This window comes from Notamacropus eugenii, chromosome 1 (assembly GCF_028372415.1).
Source record: "Notamacropus eugenii isolate mMacEug1 chromosome 1, mMacEug1.pri_v2, whole genome shotgun sequence".
NCBI lineage: Eukaryota > Metazoa > Chordata > Mammalia > Diprotodontia > Macropodidae > Notamacropus > Notamacropus eugenii.
This window is the reverse complement of record NC_092872.1, coordinates 20,847,611-20,869,930: the sequence shown is the minus strand read 5'-3', so window position 1 is coordinate 20,869,930 and position 22,320 is coordinate 20,847,611. Positions and strand designations below refer to the sequence as shown.

The 22,320-nt window shown below is 40.4% G+C and overlaps 1 long non-coding RNA gene across 1 annotated transcript in view; it reads left to right on the top strand.

Moving 5' to 3' along the window:
* The first annotated feature begins 6,389 nt into the window (after positions 1-6,389).
* Positions 6,390-22,320, top strand: part of LOC140522441 (uncharacterized) — a 51,190-nt gene continuing 35,259 nt past the window's right edge. Inside the window, exons 1-3 of the long non-coding RNA XR_011973347.1 lie at positions 6,390-6,461; positions 16,038-16,224; positions 20,537-20,631. This is a non-coding gene — a long non-coding RNA (uncharacterized lncRNA). The remainder of the gene's footprint in view (positions 6,462-16,037; positions 16,225-20,536; positions 20,632-22,320) is intronic.

Below are 22,320 nucleotides of genomic sequence, written 5' to 3'. Positions count from 1 at the left end.
TTCTAATTGCCCCTATGACCAATCTGCTCTCTTTTCTATCATCCCTCTCTGCCCTTGTCTCCGTCTTCTCTTTTGTCCTACAGGGCCAGATAGCTTTCTATACCCCTTTACCTGTATTTCTTATTTCCTAGTGGCAAGAACATTACTCGACAGTTGATCCTAACACTTTGAGTTCCAACTTCTTTACCTCCCTCCCTCTCCACCCTTTCCCTTTGGAAGGCAAGCAATTCAATATAGGCCAAATCTGTGTAGTTTTGCAAATGACTTCCATAATAGTTGTGTTGTATAGGACTAACTATATTTCCCTCCATCCTATCCTGTCCCCCATTACTTCTATTCTCTTTTGATCCTATCCCTCCCCATGAGTGTCGACCTCGAATTGCACTCTCCTCCCCATGCCCTCCCTTCTATCATCCCCCCCACCCTGCTTGTCCCCTTATCCCCCACTTTCCTGTATTGTGAGATAGGTTTTCCTACCAAAATGAGTGTGCATTTTATTCTTTCCTTTAGTGGAATGTGATGAGAGTAGACTTCATGTTTTTTTCTCACCTCCCCTCTTTATCCCTCCACTAATGAGTCTTTTGCTTGCCTCTTTTATGAGAGATAATTTGCCCCATTCCATTTCTCCCTTCCTCCTCCCAATATATTTCTCTCTCACTGCTTGATTTCATTTTTTTTTTAAGATATGATCCCATCCTCTTCAATTCACTCTGTGCACTCTGTCTCTATGTATGTGTGCGTGTGTGCATGTGTGTGTGTGTGTAATCCCACCCAGTACCCAGATACTGAAATGTTTCAAGAGTTACAAATATTGTCTTTCCATGTAGGAATGTAAACAGTTCAACTTTAGTAAGTCCCTTATGACTTCTCTTTGCTGTTCACCTTTTCATGGTTCTCTTCATTCTTGTGTTTGAAAGTCAAATTTTCTTTTCAGCTCTGGTCTTTTCATCAAGAATACTTGAAAATCCTCTATTTCATTGAAAGACCAATTTTTCCCCTGAAGTATTATACTCAGTTTTGCTGGGTAGGTGATTCTTGGTTTTAGTCCTAGTTCCTTTGACTTCTGGAATATCCTATTCCATGCCCTTCGATCCCTTAATGTAGAGGCTGCTAGATCTTGTGTTATCCTGATTGTATTTCCACAATACTTGAATTGTTTCTTTCTAGCTGCTTGCAATATATTCTCCTTGACCTGGGAACTCTGGAATTTGGCCACAATGGTCCTAGGGGTTTTTCTTTTTTGGATCTCTTTCAGGCAGTGTTCTGTGGATTCCTTGAATATTTATTTTGCCCTCTGGTTCTAGAATCTCAGGGCAGTTTTCCTTGATAATTTCATGAAAGATGATGTCTAGGCTCTTCTTTTGATCATGGCTTTCAGGTAGTCCCATAATTTTTAAATTGTCTCTCCTGGATCTATTTTCCAGGTCTGTTGTTTTTCCAGTGAGATATTTCACATTATCTTCCATTTTTCCATTCTTCTCTCTTTGTTCTGTGATTTTTTGGTTTTGCATAAAGTCATTAATCTCCATCTGTGCCATTTTAATTTTGAAAGAACTATTTTCTTCAGTGAGCTTTTGAATCTCTTTTTCCATTTGGCTAGTTCTGCTTTTGAAAGCATTCTTCTCCTCATTGACTTTTTGAACCTCTTTTGCCAATTGAGTTAGGCTAGTTTTCAAGGTGTTAATTTCTTCAACATTTTTTTGGGTCTCCTTTAGCAGGGAGCTGATCTGCTGTTCATGCTTTGACTTCATGGCTCTCATTTCTCTTCCCAGCTTTTCCTCTACCTCTCTAACTTGATTTTCAAAATTCTTTTTGAGCTCTTCCATGGCCTGAGCCCATTGGGTGGGCTGGGACACAGAAGCCTTGGTTTCTGTGTCTTTGCCTGATGGTAAGCATTGTTCTTCCTCATCAGAAAGGAAGGGAGGGAATGCCTGTTCACCAAGAAAGTAGCCTTCTATAGTCTTATTTCTTTTCCCTTTTCTGGGCATTTTACCAGACAGTGACTTGACCTCTGAATATTCTCCTCACACCCACCTCGCCTCCTGATCCTCCCAGCCAAAGTTTGGGGTCTGAGATTCAAATGCTGCTTCCAGCCTTAGGGCTTTTGGCGGGGGCAGGGCTGCTATTCAGTATGAGATTATGTTCAGGTGGTCAGGTCGGGACAGGGCCACCTCTCAGGCTCAGTTCCCTCAGGGGGTTTATGCACAGACCTTCCACAATGGATTCAGGCTCCTGCCCCCTTGGGGAGCCCCGGTTTGCAGCCGCCTCTCAGCTTCTACCTCCTGGGGGGGCCTGAGTTATGGGGGCACCCCACTCCCCTCTCAACCCGCCAAAGAGACTCTCTCACCGACCCCCGTCACCTGTGGGTGGAGGGACGTGTGCGGCCGCTGGAGATCCCGTCCCTGAAGCCCGCTCGGATCTGTATCTCTCGGTGCCGCGGCTGCAGCAGGTCTGGGCTGGGCTCCGTGTCTGCAGCGCGACGGACCTTTTGCAAGAGGTTTGAAGGTCCCCCTGTGGGTGGAGGGACCCGTGTGGTTGCTGGAGATCCCGCCTCTGAAGCCCGCTCGGATCTTTTCCTCTCGGTGCCGCGGCTGCGGCAGGGCTGCACTCAGCTCCCAGTCCCGGCGCCCAGTCCGCAGCGCGAAGGACCCCCTGCGAGAGGTTTGCAGGTCTCTCTGGAACAGAAATCTCCCTCGCTCCAATGTTCCGTGGCCTCTGGGTGCAGAATTTGCCGTGAGTTACTTCCCTGTAGCCGTTCTATGGGTTGTGGGTTCGGAGCTATGTGTATGTCCGTCTTTCTACTCCGCCATCTTGGTTCCGCCCCCAAGAAGTATGATTATTTGGAAGGTTTTCCTGTATGTCTTCTACACATACTTGAAATCAGTTTAAACCATTTCTTGAGGAGATATGATGATATGATAACAGTGAAATAATTTTCTTTTCCCTTTTGTAGTTGCTTTTCTTAATTATCACAGGATAAGGAACTGCATCATTGTCACAGCTCAGCTTTTATGATGATGCTTTTAACGACACCAAGGAAAGGGAATTGCTACTAGTGTCTTTGAAATATCTGGCCATTACTTGAATGATTCACCCTTCCTTCTTTTTTCTTCATATGTAATCACTTAAATTACATATCTGAAGGATAAAATGTTTGGTAATAATTGCTTGCTATTCAAATATTCTTTTAAAAATAACTTATGAGAGAATGCTATTAGACTTTTTTCTGGGTTGAAATTTTATAGAGTTCACTAATTTTTAATACTCAACCTATAATCCTGTAGGTTAGATAGATTTAGTGCATTTTTTAATCTTTGTTTCCAGGCCCAAAAAGAATTGGGAATTTCAGGAGTCAATAACGAGGGAAAACATCATTGATAGAAGAAAGTATAGCTCTCAATACCACTAGCCTCCTTCAAAGAGCCATCTAGGGTATGTCTCTTACATGAGACCTTTCCTATTTCTCTTCAGTTGCTGGCACTTAACTACCTCTTGAAATTACCTCATATTATTTTATAAATACTTCATAACCATGATAGAAGATAAGCTTTTTGAGCATAGAGATTGCTTTGTTTTTGTCTTTATACCTGTACTTTGTATGATGCCTTGGACATATTAAGTCCTTAAGAAATATATACATATACACATATTTGTACACATACATATATAATTTTCTAGAGAGATCTGTTTGGGATTCAGCAATAGTATGTGCCAAAGAGTTGGTCCAACTTTCATTTCACCAATGCTAGCCCCCTCGTCCCTTATCATTCTTATTTATTATTATTTTCACTGACTTTTGTCCAATTCAGGAATATACAAATGACTGATGAAATGATACGTTCACATGCCCCAGGCATTTTCATCTGAACTTTAACCAAAAAGTTGTTATTGCTTTAATTCATCAGGTTTTCAAACATACTCCTAGAGAGATGGGGCCAAGTCTTAAAACTAATCATCTTTTTTAGAATGAGGTCTGTATCTCCATCACTGGGTTGGGGAGCAATGAAGCAAAATTGCTCTTTGATACAAGGTAAGGATTTTAAAGTAATTTCTTATTCTTCAAACTGTTGTATCTCCTTATCAATCCACTTGTCAATTCCCTCCAATATCCACTCTTTCACTTTGTGACTGCCCAATGAAGCAGTTCAAGTTCAGGCAACTGGCCATTAGCACTGTAGGAATCTTGGAAGGTCAAAAAAAATGAAGTTTATATTGAGGAAGTATGAGAGAAAAAGACAGAGAGAGAGAGAAAGAGAGAGAGAGAGAGAGAGAGAGAGAGAGAGAGAGAGAGAGAGAGAGAGAGAGAGAGAGAGATAGGGATAGGAAGGAGGTCATGGCCAGAAAAAAGATTCCTGGAGTTCTCATTCATGGAAGTATAACACATTAAGATAAACAGTATGACCATACTTTCCTGTGTATACTATAGGTGATGATTAAAGGTACAGAGATGATATTTAAGCAGGATAGGATTAGCATCGGTTACTATCAGATAGCAGTACAATCAGTGAAGGTTCAAATCATTTGAGGGAACCCAGAAATGTAAAATTAAGAGACAATGATTAAAAAATATCTACTTTTCTCTACCAGGACCATTTAAGTAATTTGTCTGAAAAATATTGCGGTGAGTTGACAGTTTCTTCTATTTACTCTCTTAGAAGTTGATATTATACTTCTTCCAAACTATATCTATATGTGTGGATCCTCTCCGTCAATAAAGATGAATTATTCCCACCATTATCCTCAACACAGTGCCCTTCTTATTGCAGCGGAAGGTCAATCACTTTGGCTTTTCTGGTTGCTTTCATTATTCTGTGCCAACTTCACCATCTTCAAAGTAGATACCATGATCCATGTGCCTGTGTCACACGAATGAATCTTGTAAGAATCAATAATGCAAGAGATGGAAAACAATACTGCTTTTGGAGGAGGAAAACTGTATTCCTTTTTAATTAAAATTTTTTGTTGGATCTGCTTTTTCACAATAGATATAGGAATTCCTGGTGTGAGAAATTCCTCCACCAATAGAGGTCATCATTATCTCTGTAACTTAGAGTCTTAGAGGGTCACCAGGGGCACTAAGTGACTTTCCCCTAGTCACATTTTAAATACATATCAGAGGTAGCATTAGAATCTACATATTCTTTGTGTTTGACACAGTTTTGAAATTAGACTGACTACCAACTGACCTTGCCTCATCTCAGAGTTGAAAGTTGCCTGAGGGCAATCGAAACCAGTTGAAAAGAGAACTCTCAAAACCAGCTAAAAAAAAAATGGAGCCCCAGTTCTGACCAGAAGTGATCACTCCCCAGCCTCCTCCAACCTTCTCTATGGACTTTCGGTTGTTATGCAAAACAACTTACATAATAGCTTCCCTAGGCTCTGTTTCCTATGGGACTCCCTCCCACTCCCCTCTGCCCTTCTTGGGCACTCCAGTATGTTGGTACTGTGTGATGACCTGGGATTACAATCCCCTTGCCTCTAGTAAAGATCCTAGATTTTGTTACCTTGGTAGTATACTTTATTTCAAGTTGACAGACAAAAGGACTATCTTCAGATGTAGGGAACTGCCTGTGTTGGATGCTGGGCTAGCAGAAGATGGGTAAGCTTAGGACTCTCTGTAAGGAGCTGGGCATTTTCTCCTCCAGGTTGTGGTTCCAAGGAAGCTCAACTACGTTGCCCAAAGATCAGGCAGGATGTACTTCCCAGAAAAGAGATGATAATAGTGGCCTAAAGGGAAGGAGTTGGTCCTATCCTAAGCTTATGGGGAAGGTACTCTCTCCAAAGAAGCTAGAGTACAATTATGATCAGGCAGCAGCTCCAGGAAGGATGTGTTCCTTCTACCAAATTATGATTAATGACTTGCAAATAAAATAATAATGACCTGATGTGTATACAGTGTCTTATATTAGGGACAACTGAGTAGTTGAATCTTGCCCATTACACCTCAGGGTCTAATTTACAGCACCAAGCATAAAGATTAATGTCTTTTGTTCTTAATGATACTGTTGGGACATAGAAGGGGGGAATAAATCCTCCTTTTATATGAAAGCATCTGTATTTTAGAAAAAGTTCCATAGAAGGTCAAATTCATGTCATTAATCATCATTTTCATATTAATATTTGGTAGTTGCACATTGTTCCATTTCCAGGGAATTGGAAGTCAGAGTTGGAGGCCCTTTGCACGTTTGGGCAGACCAGGGAGAAGGGTCTTCCCCCCTGCCTGTGAACAGAAGGATGTTATAACCAGGATGATCCTCTATCACCTGAACTTTGGGAATAATTACCCATTTGGGGTGTGACTCTGGGGCAGCGTAAGCACTCATTGGGTACTTTCCCAGGTCAGGAGCAAATAGCCTTCTGGACATTGTGCCTACTGACTGACCTTGTCCCAAAGGTTTCATAACCAGGATCTCTCTGCAGAAGCCTGAAGTAAGAAAAAAGTTGAACAGACATAAATTCAAGTAAGTTCTTTTCAGCTAAAGTTTTGGTATATATAGGTATGAGATACGGTAGATTTTTGGCGAGTTTTTTTTAATGATTTAAAATTGGTTGATGCTCATTTCTAGTATCAGCTCTGTCATTTATAAGTCATGTGAATATGAATAAAGCATTTAACCTCTCTGAGGCCAAGTTCCTTCATTTGTAAAATGGGGATATTAAACTTTGCTTACTGGACAGTGGTGAGACTAATATGAGATAATATGTATGAAAGTAATCTGTAACCATAAAGTATGATACAAATGTTCCTTTAGGCCTTTGGAAAGAGAGGTTATTCTGTGACCGTCAATGCTTCATCATGAGTCATAGTTTCCCCAAGACCTCTGCCACCTGTGCTTGGGGAGGTCTATTCACCCTTTCGGGTCAGGAAGGGAGAAGTTAGCTGCTAGGAAGGGAAGAGCCTGCCTAGTCATTCTCTGGCTGGCAGAAAAGTAGGAAAATAAACCTGTAAAATGAGCTTGTCCCTTGGAGGATGGGTAAGCAGCAGGGCACCAATCACTTTGAAGTGACCTTAGGTTTGGCCTTCATAGGAACTGCTCCCCCATAGGTGTCTGGTGAAGCCCTTCCAGAGTTACTGCCAAGGTTTATTGTGGTCCTACCACTTCCCATGCTCCACACTACATGCTAGATCATACAGTCATTACGAAAGAGACTACAACACTGTTCACTGGAGTCAGTAGTCATCATTTGCAGCTTCTGCGTTTGTATGCGGTTCTCCCTTTTAGACTCCTAAACTCCCATTTCTCCTCTATGCTGTGAAGGCCCACAAGGACACTTTTCATGCCTTTACCATAACTCATTCTTTTTTGTATGATGTGGGGGAGTGGGAAAGGAAAGGAGAGAGGTGGCTGGTCTAGATGTGAAGACTGGATCATATTTAATACCCACATACCAGGTACTGTAAGATCTTCTGAAGTCCTGACCCAATGAGAATTCATAGATAGGTCTTAACATAGAGTAAAATGAAGGCTTTAAAATGAAGCACATTTCCTCTATGATAGATGGGTTTCTATAGTGTTTTTACATATTTTTTTTTCATTTGAAGTAGGGTTAATTAGACTCATTTTCTGAGTTGTTTTTTTAGGGAGGCACTATCAGCTTCTGACTTGAATCCAGATAATCTGCTATCCATTACTCCCATAGGTTCTCTTCCTCTCCTCCCCCATTTTTACAAGTTAGGAAACTAAGTTTCAGAGAGATATAGTGATTTGCCCACACAGTAACTAAGGAGTTACAAAAGTATATGTACATATCCAGTTAGTTAGAGAAAATATTTATTAGTCTGTAAATGTATACACAGAGTCTGTTGAGGGCTCAGGTTAAAACAATCAAAAGTTTAGGAGAAAGGATGATATTCGTATGGGTGGTAAATGCAAAAGATCACTGGAGCTAGGAGCTGAGTTTGATTCTCAGGCCAGTCACTAACTACCTTCCCAATTATGATCAAATCACGTGCCCCGTCTGGGCCTCCAATTCCTCATCTGTAAAATGAACATAATGATACCTGTACTTCCACTTCACAGGATTATTTTAAGAACCAAATGAGATCAAATGTAAAACCCTAATATAAATGTAAAATATTTTTAATACTAATGTTGATTTTTTTTCATGAATCTTTGCTCCTGAGGTGGGAGAGATTATAATGGATAGAAGTTATAATGTTATAACAGAAGTTATAACAGAAGCCTGTTATAATGGATAGAAGTAGGTGTATGTTCTGACTCCAGTCTATTTTTGTGTTTCTGACACTGTGACATAGTTTCTGTGTAATGTAATAATTTTATTGTTAATGCCAACATGTTTATTAATAAAAGGATGATCATTTGACCATCTCTTTTAAACCAAAAATCTCTCAAGTTGGTGGATTTGCAGTTTATACGCTCTTGGAAGAGTAGATGTTCCTGAGGGTGACAATCAATTCTGATTGGTTAACAGTTAATGAGAGGATGACTATTGCAAAGACAGGCTGGGTTGTATTATGAGAGTCTTGGAGAACATGACTTGAATCACCCAAAGCTTGGTCAAAGAAATTTGTCAATTTCCATATTGCCTGTCTGACAAAAGGAATAATCAACATTTTCCCAGACCTGTTTGAGGAAACATAATGAGCAGGAATTAGCTCAAACTTAGAATTTCTTTTACTGCTTTTATTTGGATCTCTGCCATCTTGGCTGGGTAAGTCTTTTAGAAAGATTTCCCACACTGGTTGATTTCTGGATGAGGAAGTAAAAAAGGGGAAAAACCTTGGTCTCAATACAATAATTAGTTATTAATACAAAAGAGAAATGACAATTTCTCTCACTATGATGCAGGTTATATGGATGTCCTTCTGCAAGCTGAACACCCCTGACAACTTTCTATAGCTCCATGCTATGAATAAGTAGCTAATGTTGATGAAATTGCAACTCTGGTTCAAAACATAAATAAACACAGATGGGTTGGTAGGCAATTCAATTCAACAAACATTTTAAGAGCCTACTATGTGTTAAGTATTGAGGATGCAAAGATACAAACCCTACTATCCCTGCCCACAAGTACTTTACTTACATTAGATAAAAAGGAATGATTGCTATGGAATAAAACATAAAAGATCTTGACTCTAATTTCTTTAAGGTCTCTCAATGTCTTATTTCCTTGGAAAGGATAAAGAGAGAGAGGGAGAAAGGACATAGACCATCCCCCTCCTTCCTCTCTACTCTCTGATGCAGTTTATTTGTAATTGGGTAAGGGGGTGTCTAGGTCAGTGTGACAGCCAATGTGGAGGGCTATTACAACACATTACATAAATAACCCTACGTAATTGCTACCATCCATCAATTTGTTGAGATTAGTGGTGATAGACACTGCCAGTTTCTTGGAACGAAAACGACAGCACAGCATAGCCCATACCATCAGATACACTAATCAATGCCAGTTTTTAAAGTCTTTTTTTTCTAAAGGAGGGTAAAATTGTTCCTCTACAATTGTAGCCATTGGTTCATTTGTCAATTAAACCACCGGTATTATTTCCTTGTGTTTTCCTCCCATGTATTTGTAGTGCCTTTTACCCTATCCTGCCCCTTTAAAACCCCAAATGCTGTAAATTAAGAGCATAGCTCTCTCCTCTACTTTCTCTTTTGCAGTTTATATGGAGCATGTGCTGACATAGCAACCCAGGCCAATTATGTTTCTGACAAATATACCATTCTAATGCAGAGTTACATCAAAGAATCCTCATTATCATCATGGTAATTCTTCCAGCAGTAACTCCCCAGAGAAAGAAGAAAGTCCAATTTAAATGATGGCTACCCAGCCATCACAAAGAGAAGTTGAGATTTGGCACATTTCTCATTATTTGATTAGTAGAGGCAAGCTAAACTAGAGAATTCAGGTTCCCAAATGGTTTGAGAGCCCTGCGATTTCTGAATTGTCTGTCTAAATTGATCAAAATAGTTAGACCACATCTCCATTTTTCCAATTCGTTCTGTGGTTCGCGAGGAGTCAGAAAGTGGGTTGGGAAAAGAGAGTCAACTTGATTATAATATGAAACACAAACAATTGAGTAAATTCAGAAATTCATGAATGATTTTCCTCTTCAGTTTTTGCTTCACCAATTCCCTCCTTTCTGCTCACAACCCTTCCTTGTACAGATGTGCTTTTCTATCTTAAAATGACTTTCCTTGAATTTATCATCCCCCATCGTTTTTCTATATTTTCCCTCTTCTTCCTAGCTAAACTTATAGGGAAACCTCCACTATCCATCTCCACTGCCACAGTACTCACTCCTAGACATTTCCTACTCTGGTGTCTGACCTCACCGCTCTTGCAGAAGCTGCTAGATAACTCTAAGGTCATCAGTTGTCTATTGGTAGCCAAATCCAAAGGTTTTCTCTCTTCCTGAATCCTCCTTTGATTTTCTGGAGGTTTTCTGGGGACTTGGGATCAGGAAACTTGGGTTTAAATTCTGCCTCTAACACTAACTTTATGACTGTGGTCCACTTCTCTAAGTCTATCTCCCCATTGGTTAAAGCAGGGTTAATGATATCTATAGGACTCACCATACTGGGTTGTGAGAATAAACAAAGATATTATGTATAAAGCACTCCAAAATGAATGTGAATAATGAAGCCTCTAAAGTCATCACACTATTGTAATTCACTCTGTGTATTTCTGTTGGACTGGAGCCAATGAGCATATTTTACATACTTCTAACTTTGAATAGTGCAAATTTGAATTCATGCAATGGCTTTGGGGAATTCTTTAGACACATTAATAGAGACCTAGCTGCAACTTAAAGTGTTACAGAAGGTATTCCAAAAGTATTAGTGCAGTTTAAAACTTTAAGAGTTTAAATCTGTACTAAGACTTTCAGAACATCCTGTATAACGTCAGTTATTATTGTAATTAGTCACAGTGAATGCTAGCTATTATTTACTATCTTCTTCCTGACCCTGATGTGTCAGCGTCCCTCAAGACTCTGTCTTTGGCTGACTTTTCATCTCTCTTTACAATTACTCTTTTGGACATATCATCCACTCTCGTGGCTTTCTGTTTAAATCTCCCAAATCCAACTCTCATTTCTTCACTGAGATCCAGTCTCATACCTTTAACTACTTGCTAGACATTTTGACCTGTATATACTGGGGATACATTAAATTAAACATATCCCAAACCAAAGTTATCATCTTCCTCCCTAAACCTGACCTTTCTTCCTCCCAATATCCGTATTTCTGTGGGTTGGACCACTGTCATCCTAGAAATTAAGATTCAGAACCTAAGAATTATCTTTGACCCTTTCTTTCATCTCTTACTCTGTTATAATCAGTTGTTAAGCCTTGGTGATGTCCACAAAAATATCTCAAATCTATCTATTCTTCTCCATTGTTATCAACCGACTTCAAGCCTTCATTACCTCTTTCCTGAACTATTGTATAGACTTCTAGATGATTCTCTTGCCTCTTCAATAAATCAGTCAACAAGCAATTATAAGCAACCATTATATACCAGACATTGTGCTAGGTGATACAGGTACAAAGGAAAAGCAAATGCAGAAAACCAATGCACAAAGAAAATAGTCTCTTCCCTCAAGGAGGGCATTCTCTGTTCTCTAGACATGGGCCACAGTTTATGTAAACCCATAGAGAAAGGGAGATTGGAGTGCCTTGTTTGAATAATGACGTAGTTCAGTTGGACTGGAATAAATTTGATAAGTGATTGAATTTTCATTTTCAGTGTGTTCAATAATCTTGACGAGTCTGTGACATGAACTACAGTTTCCCGTTTATTTCTAGTTTGAACTGAATCTTGTTCTTGTTATTCATAGGCCATTACCATACTGGAATGGCCCCAGTTCTATAGACAAGTCAATGGAATGGAACTTGAGTTTGGGTTGCTTTGATCTGATGGCATGTTCCAGACAAAGCTGAGGTTCGCACTGCTCCGCATAAGATGTTTGATTACCTGTGGAAAAGACATCTTCTCCCATTGTAATTGTATCTTTTGATGACAACTATTTGTGAATTAAGACCAGCTGAATTCATAGCCTCCCTTCCCAGATTTGCCAAGTTCCTGAGGAGATTATATAGACCACTCCATTAGTCACAAATACTTTTGAGGATAATTAGTAGGAAATGAGAAGGTCCAGAGTGGTTTTGTCTTCCTAGAAATCTTTAGAAGTTCTTTGGGAGAAAGGGGAAGGAAGAATCTTTAAACTTTCAAGCAGAATAACATTGTTATTTTTCATGGAAAATTGCTGGTTAGAAACAGGCAATAAAATGTGTTATACTCACCAAATTGTCATTTGGGACAATAAATATCATACACAACTTTTTTCCGAATAATGTAAGGTATTGCTGCTCATGGTGTTTCTTCTTGAAGTGGATGTGGGTGTGACTTAAAGGGATAGTCAAGTCATGTTGTACAGCCCTTTCCACTTTGATTGCATGTTATAGTAATAATACCTTACATGGCCACGTACCTTTACAAAGCACTTTTATGTAGAATATCTCACTTAATTATTACCACAATGCTTTCAGTCATCATCACTGTCCCAGGCTTACTGGGGAAGAGACTAGAACTAAGAGAAGTTAAATAATTTGCCCACACTCATATGACTAGAACCCAGGTCTTTTGACTTTTGGTTTATTTCTTTTCCTACCACAACAGTTAAAAACTCAAGGTTAATTTCAGAAAAAAAAAGATTCCTGGAAATAGAGACATGACTAGCAATTCTGGTGCCCATTAGAAACCCCACAAAACAGCCCCCTCCAGTACTGACAGATACAGATGGGGGTTTATGAGGATGAGACTTCAGAGAGAGACCTTAGAACTTGAGAAATAAGGTACCCTAGGAGAAATGCCCTGAGATTCTGCTGCTGGAACTCAAATGAGGTGGTACCAAATGGGAGGTGGGTCAATTAGGAAACCCTCTTTTTGAGTCTTCTTGTTTAATGATTCTTGCTAAGCATTAAATTCAGTGTTTCCTACATGCAGAAGAACCAGTGCAAAATAATCTAAATTTCTGTGGGAAGCAAAGCCCCAGTTGCCTCACTCTAATTAAGGCTTTTTCTAAACAATGAGCTTTCTGATTCTGCTGTACTGCACTCTGACCCCAGCTCTTACCCAATCAAAAATTGATTGGATCAGACATTAAACACCTATAAATCCCTACCCTTTCTAGTGCAGGCTCGTATACTTACAGAGGGAGGCATACCCTCCTTTTAATGTGGTATCCTTCTTAAAAAAAAATCAGTGTCTCCTGTTTGCAAACCAATGTGCCTGGCACAAAGAAAAAAATCAATGGTGTCTGCTCTCAAGGAGTTTACAGTCTATCAGGAGGTGGCTCATGACTCACTCAAACAAATATAAAACTAAGTATAATAAACTGAGGCTGAGATATTTAAAGTCCTTTAAGAAAAGTTGAGGAGTGAAGCAGTTTCAGCTGAGGTTCTTGCAGGTCAATAGTCATTACTGATCCTCACCAGTGGGGCCAGTAGTTATTACTTAGAGATTCTTCTGCATGTGGGAAGGTCTTCTATATATATAAATCTTGCCACTTCAAAAAATATTCAGAGTAGACCTAGACCTATCTGTACTCAGATGAGGCAGCTATATACATGGTCCATCAGGAGACAGCATGAAGACACTTCCAAGAACTTCACGGCAACTCTCATGGGGGGTGGCAGGGCATTACAGAAATGGGGAGGGAGGTAATGGATACTTTATATGCCTTGCATATTTTTAGGCAGTGGAGAGGGCAATGGAAGTGGAGAGCAAGATAAGAAATGATCTACTGCTATTTCCCTGGAGTCACTATACCTCAAAGATTGGGATACTGTCAGAGAAACATGTTTGGAGGCACAGACCCCATGATACAGAGTATGGTCACTAATAGAAGCAGGAAACTTCCTTGTGCTTCGTACTCATTAGGTGTTAAGCTCAATTGTTTCTATACTTCTGAAGGATAACATATACTATTAATGCACTCTCAGTTCTGATAAACTGAATCAAATTTCCAGTTAGCCCATACTTATTGTAGCTCTTTAGCCTTTTTTCTTTTACCTCTAGCCAAAAAAAGTAGAAGAAATCTGAACTGGATTGCTACCATTAAAGCATCGTCTTCCCATGATGCTAAACTGCAAGGCATAGTGACTCCAGGAAACTGCCAATAATAGATCATTTCTGTTCTTACTTCCACATCCTCTGGTCTCTTCACTACCTAAAAATATATAAGGCATATAAAACATCTAAAAGATAACTTAATTAACATTCAACTGCCCTCTGAAATGGCATGGTTTTAGAGATAATGTCCAATCAACATGTGGATTGTGAAGATGTGAATGTGATCTATTTCTGTGTTTTCCAGCGAATTCCTGAGTCATATAGTCCATCTGGAAGACAGTATGCATTTCATTGCTTTTTTACTTGGTAGAAAGACTTGCCATTGCACAATAAATATTGTCAATAGCACTTGTGAAAGATACACTGCTACTGCTTGATTCAGTCCGTCAACAGACAGAATAGTAGAGCAGTGGCATGTGTTTGCTAAGGATCTGTCTGTGCAAGAGTAAAAGGAGACTAAGCCTCCTTTGTGGTTTAAGAACAATGGTAATGGCCTGGAGATTCGATGAGAAAAAGCTAAAAGTAGAAAAGCTGTGTGAAGAAAAAGGCTCGGTAGAGTGAGGGATTTAGTCTGTGGGTGGCTTTTTTTTGATAAAAAGGACTTTGTGGAAAGGGAACTTAAGAGAAATAAGAAAAAGTAAGCAATATGGACAAGTGTCTTATTGCAGTGAAAACTTTCTGAGCTTCAGACTTTTGACAGCGACCTAATTGACATTCCTCTCCTCTCCTTTCCTCTTCTCTCCTCTCTATTTTCTCCTTTCTTTTCCTTGTTAATTATTTTGAATTATTATATGAAAAGTCCTAAAAAACCGTTATTCAGAAGCTTAAATCAGAACTTTTCTACCCAGGTAAATTCAGTCAAAGGGAGGGGAGACCCAGAGAATAGTCCACTCCCAGAGAATGCAACCCATAGCCTCTCAGCACAGCAGACTCTCTAACCCTCTGGAGAAGGTGGCATAGCAAAGACTGCAGCTGCACCCCCAGGTGCCACTTGGGGCTGTTGACAAGATATGCTCTAGGTGAGGGATCTCATAATGACAAGATGGGACTTTGGGAGTGTGGTCTTGGGGCTTGGTGATAGAGTAGGGGCTGTTGCACTACATGACTCTGGGCGTCAGATAGTGAATTATCACTGGGGATAGTTCTCCCCGTATCTACCATGCCAGTCTCCTAGGCAAAAGCTCCTACCACTCCTTCATGAACTCAGTGTGCTCTGTTGGAGGCGTAAAGATGAAAACAAAGAAAGACAACCTAGTACAGACTCTGAGCTCTCAGAGCATCAGTGGAAAGTGATTTTACATAAGCTCCATCTGTAAATATGACTGTAGCCTGGGTGACCCCATCATTTCAGTGAGCTTAATGAGCTCTACAAAAAAGACACATGAGTACTTCAACAGCAGCCACCAGTACATATTGCAGGTGGTACAAATGCTTAATTGGGTCTGTAGTGATATGCTCCTTTAGCCAAGTGGAGATGTAACTTGAAACTAGAGTTGGGCTCACTGGCTCTATTTCTGTCTTATTGAGAGTAAATGAAATGAAAACAAAATAAAGAGAATAACACCTATGACTGAGCTGAAATGAGCAGGAAAGGATTTCTCTCTTGTACCTTTCCCCCCTTATTAACTTACCTATTTCTAAAGACTGTACAACCTAATCCCAGACTCCCAGACAAGGATTTAAAAATAAATTGTAATTCATTTGCATTTGTCTGGTCTTCAAAAGGAGTGGGTGTATAAGGACAGACTACTTAGTACCCATCTATCACCACTTTTAGAGAACCACTTAATTCCTCTCTTTGCTTCATTTACATCTAGTAGAGCTCAGTGACCATGTGGGAAGGGGAAAGACCTTAAGATCTTCTTCTCCTATGAGACTGTATGGCCTCTAAGAAACAGGGTTCAGTCCTTGTCATTTTTATATTATTTTTTCCTTTCTAGGTGCAGGGAGTGGAGTCTCTGACATTGGTTGGATGAGTGAGCAATGGGAATCCATGAGTCATAAAACAGACCAGATGTTGCAGCCAGGAGTGAGGAGCTATCTTCAAGAGTGACCTTTGGAATATTGGAGGCACTCACCTGGCAGTCAGTCAGCATCTGGATATGAAGTCAGTGGGACCAGAGCTAAGTAAGAGCTAGCTAAATTTTAAGCCAACTCCCCCAGAGACCAAGGTGATGTCAGGGAGAATATGCCCTGGTGATATTATGGAAAGAGCTTGTACATTTGTTTTTGCTCTATCTCTGAAGTAAATATGCCTAATAAATGTATGTCCATAATGCACTCCACCACTTTGTTTTCTCATGTGTTTCTTCAGAATATGAGCGAGATCAGAATTACTGCAGAGTAGCACATAAATGTCCAGATTTGTGAATTTCCAGCTCAGTTGGGTAACTCAAATACTCAAAAACATTTCTTTTGTTGTAAACTTCTAGATACGCATCTAAACCCATGTCTCTACATGGTTTAATCCATACATGGAATTAATTTGGTGTGTTAGGAAAGTTCGCAGTAGGAAATGCTTATGTTCAGTGAGAGAGCATGAAATTCAGTTCTAATTTCTGACCCTGGATCACATAGCATGGGATTCTCCTAATCAGTGTGTATCAGCCAGCATTAGTCCTTTGGGCCTGCTTCAGAATCCTCACATCTGCACCATTTTACCAATGTTTCACTATTGTTTTAGTATGAAGAGAACACAGGGCAATCTGGTGTGGCTAGGAGCCATGATAAAGCTGTAACTTGAATGACATTTGACACCTAAATTCCCAAGAATAATGTGCCTCTATGGCCTTCTACTTGGCCTTGTACTTAGATCTGAAGTACGTATTGACCAGCCTTAGTCATCTATGGTAGGTCAAGGTGAAAACTCACTCAGCTAGATATTAAGAAAAAGAGAGTGTACTCTCTCATTCTGGAAACCCAAATGTCACTATAGCTCTTGAACTCTTGGGCAGGTGCCCCTTGTTCCCCCCGACAATCAGTATTAAGCAGTTTTTGGTTTCAGAATCATTCCATTTGATAGAATTGCTATATCATTCTAGCTGAAGGGAATGAGGACCTCTTTCTAGTGGAGGGGAGAAAGGAAGAAACCTTTGGGGTCCTCACATCTAGGATTTAGAGTTGGAAGGGACCTCAGAGGTCATTTGCTTCAACCTCCTTATTTTGCACACAAGGAAACTGAGGCCCAGACAAATAAAGCCATTTGCCCAAGGCCATACAGGTAGTGTAGGGTAGAGACTGATCTTTATTTTACTATTAACTCTACTGTTGCCTGGGTGCTTTGTTCCTACATAACCTATGGTATCACTCCTAAAGTATTGCAACACCCTTAGAATAGAAATCTCTCAATTTTTAGTTACTTCCTCCTCTGCTCTCTGACCCTCTGACTCAGTGGAGTCACTTCTTATAACTGATCTCAGGCTACAAATTAAGAGTCCTATGGTGCTCTCAGTGTATAGTCTATGCTCCTGGAGATTAACTTGTGCATGAACCAAAGGGTAGATGGGGAAGCATAACAATCTGGCTTCATGTCACTTGTGGGAATGGTTCTTGCCCACTGGTCTCAACCTTCCCTCGCATGCCTATCATCAGAGTACTGGGACGCTCCTAGAGTCATAAGTAGGAACTCTTCAGTGGCAGCATAGAGGATGGTCTGGAGCAGGTGCGACTATACCAAGGGAGGGAGCATTCTCTCCCCCTAGACTGTTTGGCCTGTGAGTTGGGAGGGAAGTCAGACCCATCTAGAAGGGCAGGGGTATGCTAGAACCAGTTCAAACCAAGTCAACTGATGAAAGATAATTGTTAAATTATCCTAGTGAGTATTTACATTGGAAATCAGCACAACACAATAAATCAAGGCTTAGTTTATTGTTTCATTGATTCTTTAGACTTAATAAAGTGACAGTGAAAATAATAATGTAGGTTAGAGTGAAAAGTGTATTAAAGGCACATTTCTCATAGCCCCCCTCACCCAGCCTAAAGAGCTGGTTGTTAAAAATTACTGACACACCCCTTGAAAGGGGAAGGGGTTACCTTAGTGACAGGACCTGAAGTGTGGTGGCCTAGGTCTGGATTATAACCAGTTCTGCAGGGGACTATGAGGCATGAGGCATGTGAAGGGGTGCCAGTCTCTGCATTGCTGCAGGAAGGAAATGTGCCTGCCCCAGATGTTTGAACGCTGGAGCGAAGCCCCAGTCAGCTGCCCTGGCTATGGCCTGGACACTCCTATATTGTGACATTTTGGTTGGGCAACCAAAATGAGCACTTCTATAAATGCTCTAAGCATAAACCCTGTTGCAAAGGAGATGCTGATTATGGGAGGGAGCATCAGAAACTGCATTTCTGAGTAAGACATATTGAATATTTAGAATGTGTTTGAATTTAATAGAAAATCTCCACCCGTACAAATGCATTTATGTGCTAACTGTGATATCTGAGAACTGAAAGCGGTATCCCAGGTGGCTGCTTGGCTCTGTAGTTGTGAGACCTTTCCTTTTCTTGGGAGTGACCCATAGCTTTAAGATAGATACCATTTTTTTCAGAATCCTGCAAGGTTGATTAATTCTGTTTAGCAAACATTTACTAAATTCCTACTATAAGTAAAGCCCTCAGTAGTAGGCACCGGATGGGGAAACAAAGGCAAAAATGAAACTTACTCCACCCTTGAGATCCCACTTGTTTTTTCTGGGGGGAATAGAAAGAGGACCTCCAGAAAAAAAACCCCAAAGAACTCTTCTCCACCCTGCAAAGTTAATGAATTCTTATTTTAATCACTAATAGTAACAATGCCAATAATTTACATTTGTATGGTGATATACGGATTATACATATATGCAGCGAGCAAGGTTACTGAGTCAGAAGACCTTTCTTTCTCATGATTAAGCCCCAGCTTTGACATTTTCTGTAATTGTGACCTTGACAAATCCTTCAATGTCATCTGCAAGATGGGGATAATCATGACTGTATTGTAAAGTTGAGTGGGATATTGGGAGAAATTCAATTTGTCAATCTTAAAGCACTATTAAAAAGGGAGTTGTTGTCCATCATTCTCTTGACCCTCACAAACTAATTTTTTTTTTTTACAAAGTAGGTTTGTTATGATTATCCTTATTTTATAGATCTTGCTCAAGAGAACTGGTCTATCTATTGAGGAATACACACATACAACACTCAGCAATGTTTCCTTTCAATGCATTCACGTAGATTAGTTTTAGAAATATTTGAGGAGAGACTTAAAGATGTTTCTGGTGGAATTCACGCTCTCCCAAGAGGCAGTTTGGTGCAACAGATAGAGAGCTGTTCTCAGAGTCAGGAAAGCATGGGTTCAAATTCTGATTTAACACATACTGGCTGTGTGATCCTCTTTCTTCTCCCCCCCCAGGTAAATCACTTAACTTGTCACTATCACCTGACAATGATGTAAGACTAAGAGCTGCAGAGCAGGTGCTAACTTGCACTGATAGAGGGGATTTCTTCACGGGAGTTCCCTATGCCAATGAAATCCCAGTCCAAAAAGAATTCTTTATTATCAGTTATGATCAACTTTATAAGCATCTTCCTTGTTTGCTGCTTTGTAAAGTGCCCATGGAAAATGCTTATGAAGTATAGAAATGCAACATAGGAAAGTTTGGGATGAAGAAATGCGCAGTGAGACTGCATTTCAAAAAAGCTCATCACTGAAGTCTGTAATCATAGAGAATGGGCCTTTGATGCCAAGGGAATGAAAAGTTTCTAAGGAGCGCTGGTAGGAGACAGACCAAAAGAGACTGAGAAAGAACTCCAGGAAGTCAGTGGTAACTCAGTGGATGACTAAATAACTTTCCCAAAGTCCTCTTGGTGCTCCTTTTGCAACATTTCAGAAAAAAAATGACTTTGTGGTGAAGTTGCCTCCAAAACCAGTTGAAAAATAAAAGTGGTCACTCTCGCTTCCAGGCTCTGGGTAATTCCAGCAGCTGCAGACAAACTTAAAATGAGACAGAGGAAAACACACACACACACACACACACACACACACACACACACACACACACACACACAACCTGAAAAACAGAATAAATTTCCAGGTTTTGTCCAGACTTTCTAAATTTGGTAGAAATTTTCCACCTTGGGACTTGGCTAATATAGGGTGTTCAATGGTTCTGCAGGTTTCCTGACTGGGGGAGACTCCCCAGCCTTCCACCAAACACAGGGAAGTGTCTCAGAGGCTTTAAAGTGTGAAGATAATCTTGGAAGACAAGTGTGAATGTAGCTCCCTCACCACAAGGAATTTGGGCCTGTCCAAAATCAGAGGGGGTTTAGGAGACTGATTACCATTTGGAGAGTTTTCAGTTTACTCTGAAATAATACCCCTGAGACTCCTGACAGCTTTGCAGCAGCTGTTTTCCAGCCCAACCTGCTACCCACACCACACCCCTCAGATTTCTTCCCCTTCTCTTTTCAGATGGATACCCGACCTGCTTGAGAGGATTGAAGACCCAGGGCTTCTAGGAGGGACATGGAACCTGTAAGAACTTCAAACCTCCCCTTCTCCACAAGGTATCACAGACCTGTTAGAAAATGAGATAGAAATTTCCATATATTTCTCTGTGAGTTCTTTGTGAGTTAATTTCTAAATTCAGGGAAGCTTCACTGTGGAGGAAAGAAATACAAAGCCTCCTCCCCTTACTCTCCCCACACCCAATAGAATATTCCTAGAATGTGGATTAGTTTTCCTAGAGAATAGAAGGTTGATTGGGGAATATACTATCAATGATCAAGTATCTAAAGGGTTAATAAAAATAACTCACATTTAAATAGAACTTATGATGGCAAAGAATTTTACACATTACCTCATTTCATTCTCATAAGAATACTGAGAGGGAGGTATCATTATTATACCTATTTTACAGATCAGGAAACTGAGACTGAGGGGAATTAAGTGACTCATCCAAGATCACACAACACAGATAGTAATCTTGAGAGTTAGAATTGTTTCATTCTTTGTATTTGGATCCCTAGCAACTACAACAGTCGCTGACACACAGTGTTCAATAATAAATGGACTTGACTGATAGGAACTGAGCCAGGATTTCCACGACTGTCATGTAATTCTTCACAAGTTGTTCTTACAGAAGATGCCCATATTGTATATACTCTTTGAGGACTGAACCAGAGGACAGCAACTCAGAGCGCTACATGAGGAAAAGAGATTGGTTAAAAGGTTAGACTTATAAGTCTCCTTAAAGGGAACTGTTAGAATAGGTTATGGAGGAAGGACGTGGACTTTTCCTTTCTCTGGAAAGCTTAAAGAATAAAACGAGGAACTCTTCCCCTGAACCTCCCTTTCCCCAACTTCACCCTGACAGAGAGATGCGCTCATAGGCCTGGTAGAGATGGGCAAATTAGCTGCCTTTTGGAATTAGCATTCAGAATCTGGGCTTGGACACATTAGAGTTAAAATTTGTACACCCTTTAATTTTTTTAAAAGGCTTAATCTTTGAAAGTGAGGGAGGAGGAAAAGCTAAACTGGAAAACATAAGGAAACATAGGGAATCTGCTGCAATGGAGGAGGCATCTCCATGGTGAACTTTGGTAAATGGGACAAACATAGGTTGAGGATTCACGAAAAATAGACTGTACTTTTCTATGTAGGAATGTACTGGTAATTCTTGCTGAGCACAGGTAGATTAAAAGGGCCAGAGTGGAAACTACCCTGGAGCCTCTAGTTTGAAGGCCCCCCAAATTGTATTTGAGGGGATTGCGTAGGTGGTGAGGAAATGGTTCTGTCTTTGAACTTCCTTCCCTGGGTTCCCTAGTTCCCTTAATCTGTCCTCTTATCAGCTTTTCGGCAATGCCATATTGTACCTCTGTAGAGTCTCCCATTACATCCTGGTTATGACATAATTCTCTCCAGAGAGCTAGAAGGAGGATGGTGTGGGGGAGAGTGGGAGGTTGCATCTCCTCTTAGTTTCTCCAGCTTGATCTACTTACCATACTGAAGGAGAACCCCTTGTTTCTGTGTTGTTGCATGGTCCCAAGTGCTCTTAATGGGCCTCTGCTGTTGCATAAGGCCACTTCATACATTTAAATACCAAGTCATATGTGAGTGGTGAGGAGTCAGTAAACATGGAGCAGAATTGTATCTGTACTCACTATACTCTTCCTAGCAACGGCCTCATCAGGAAGGGGAGAGCAAAACTCAAAAGGTTGCTTGTAAGCTAGAAGTCTGCTTGGCTGGAAGAAGCA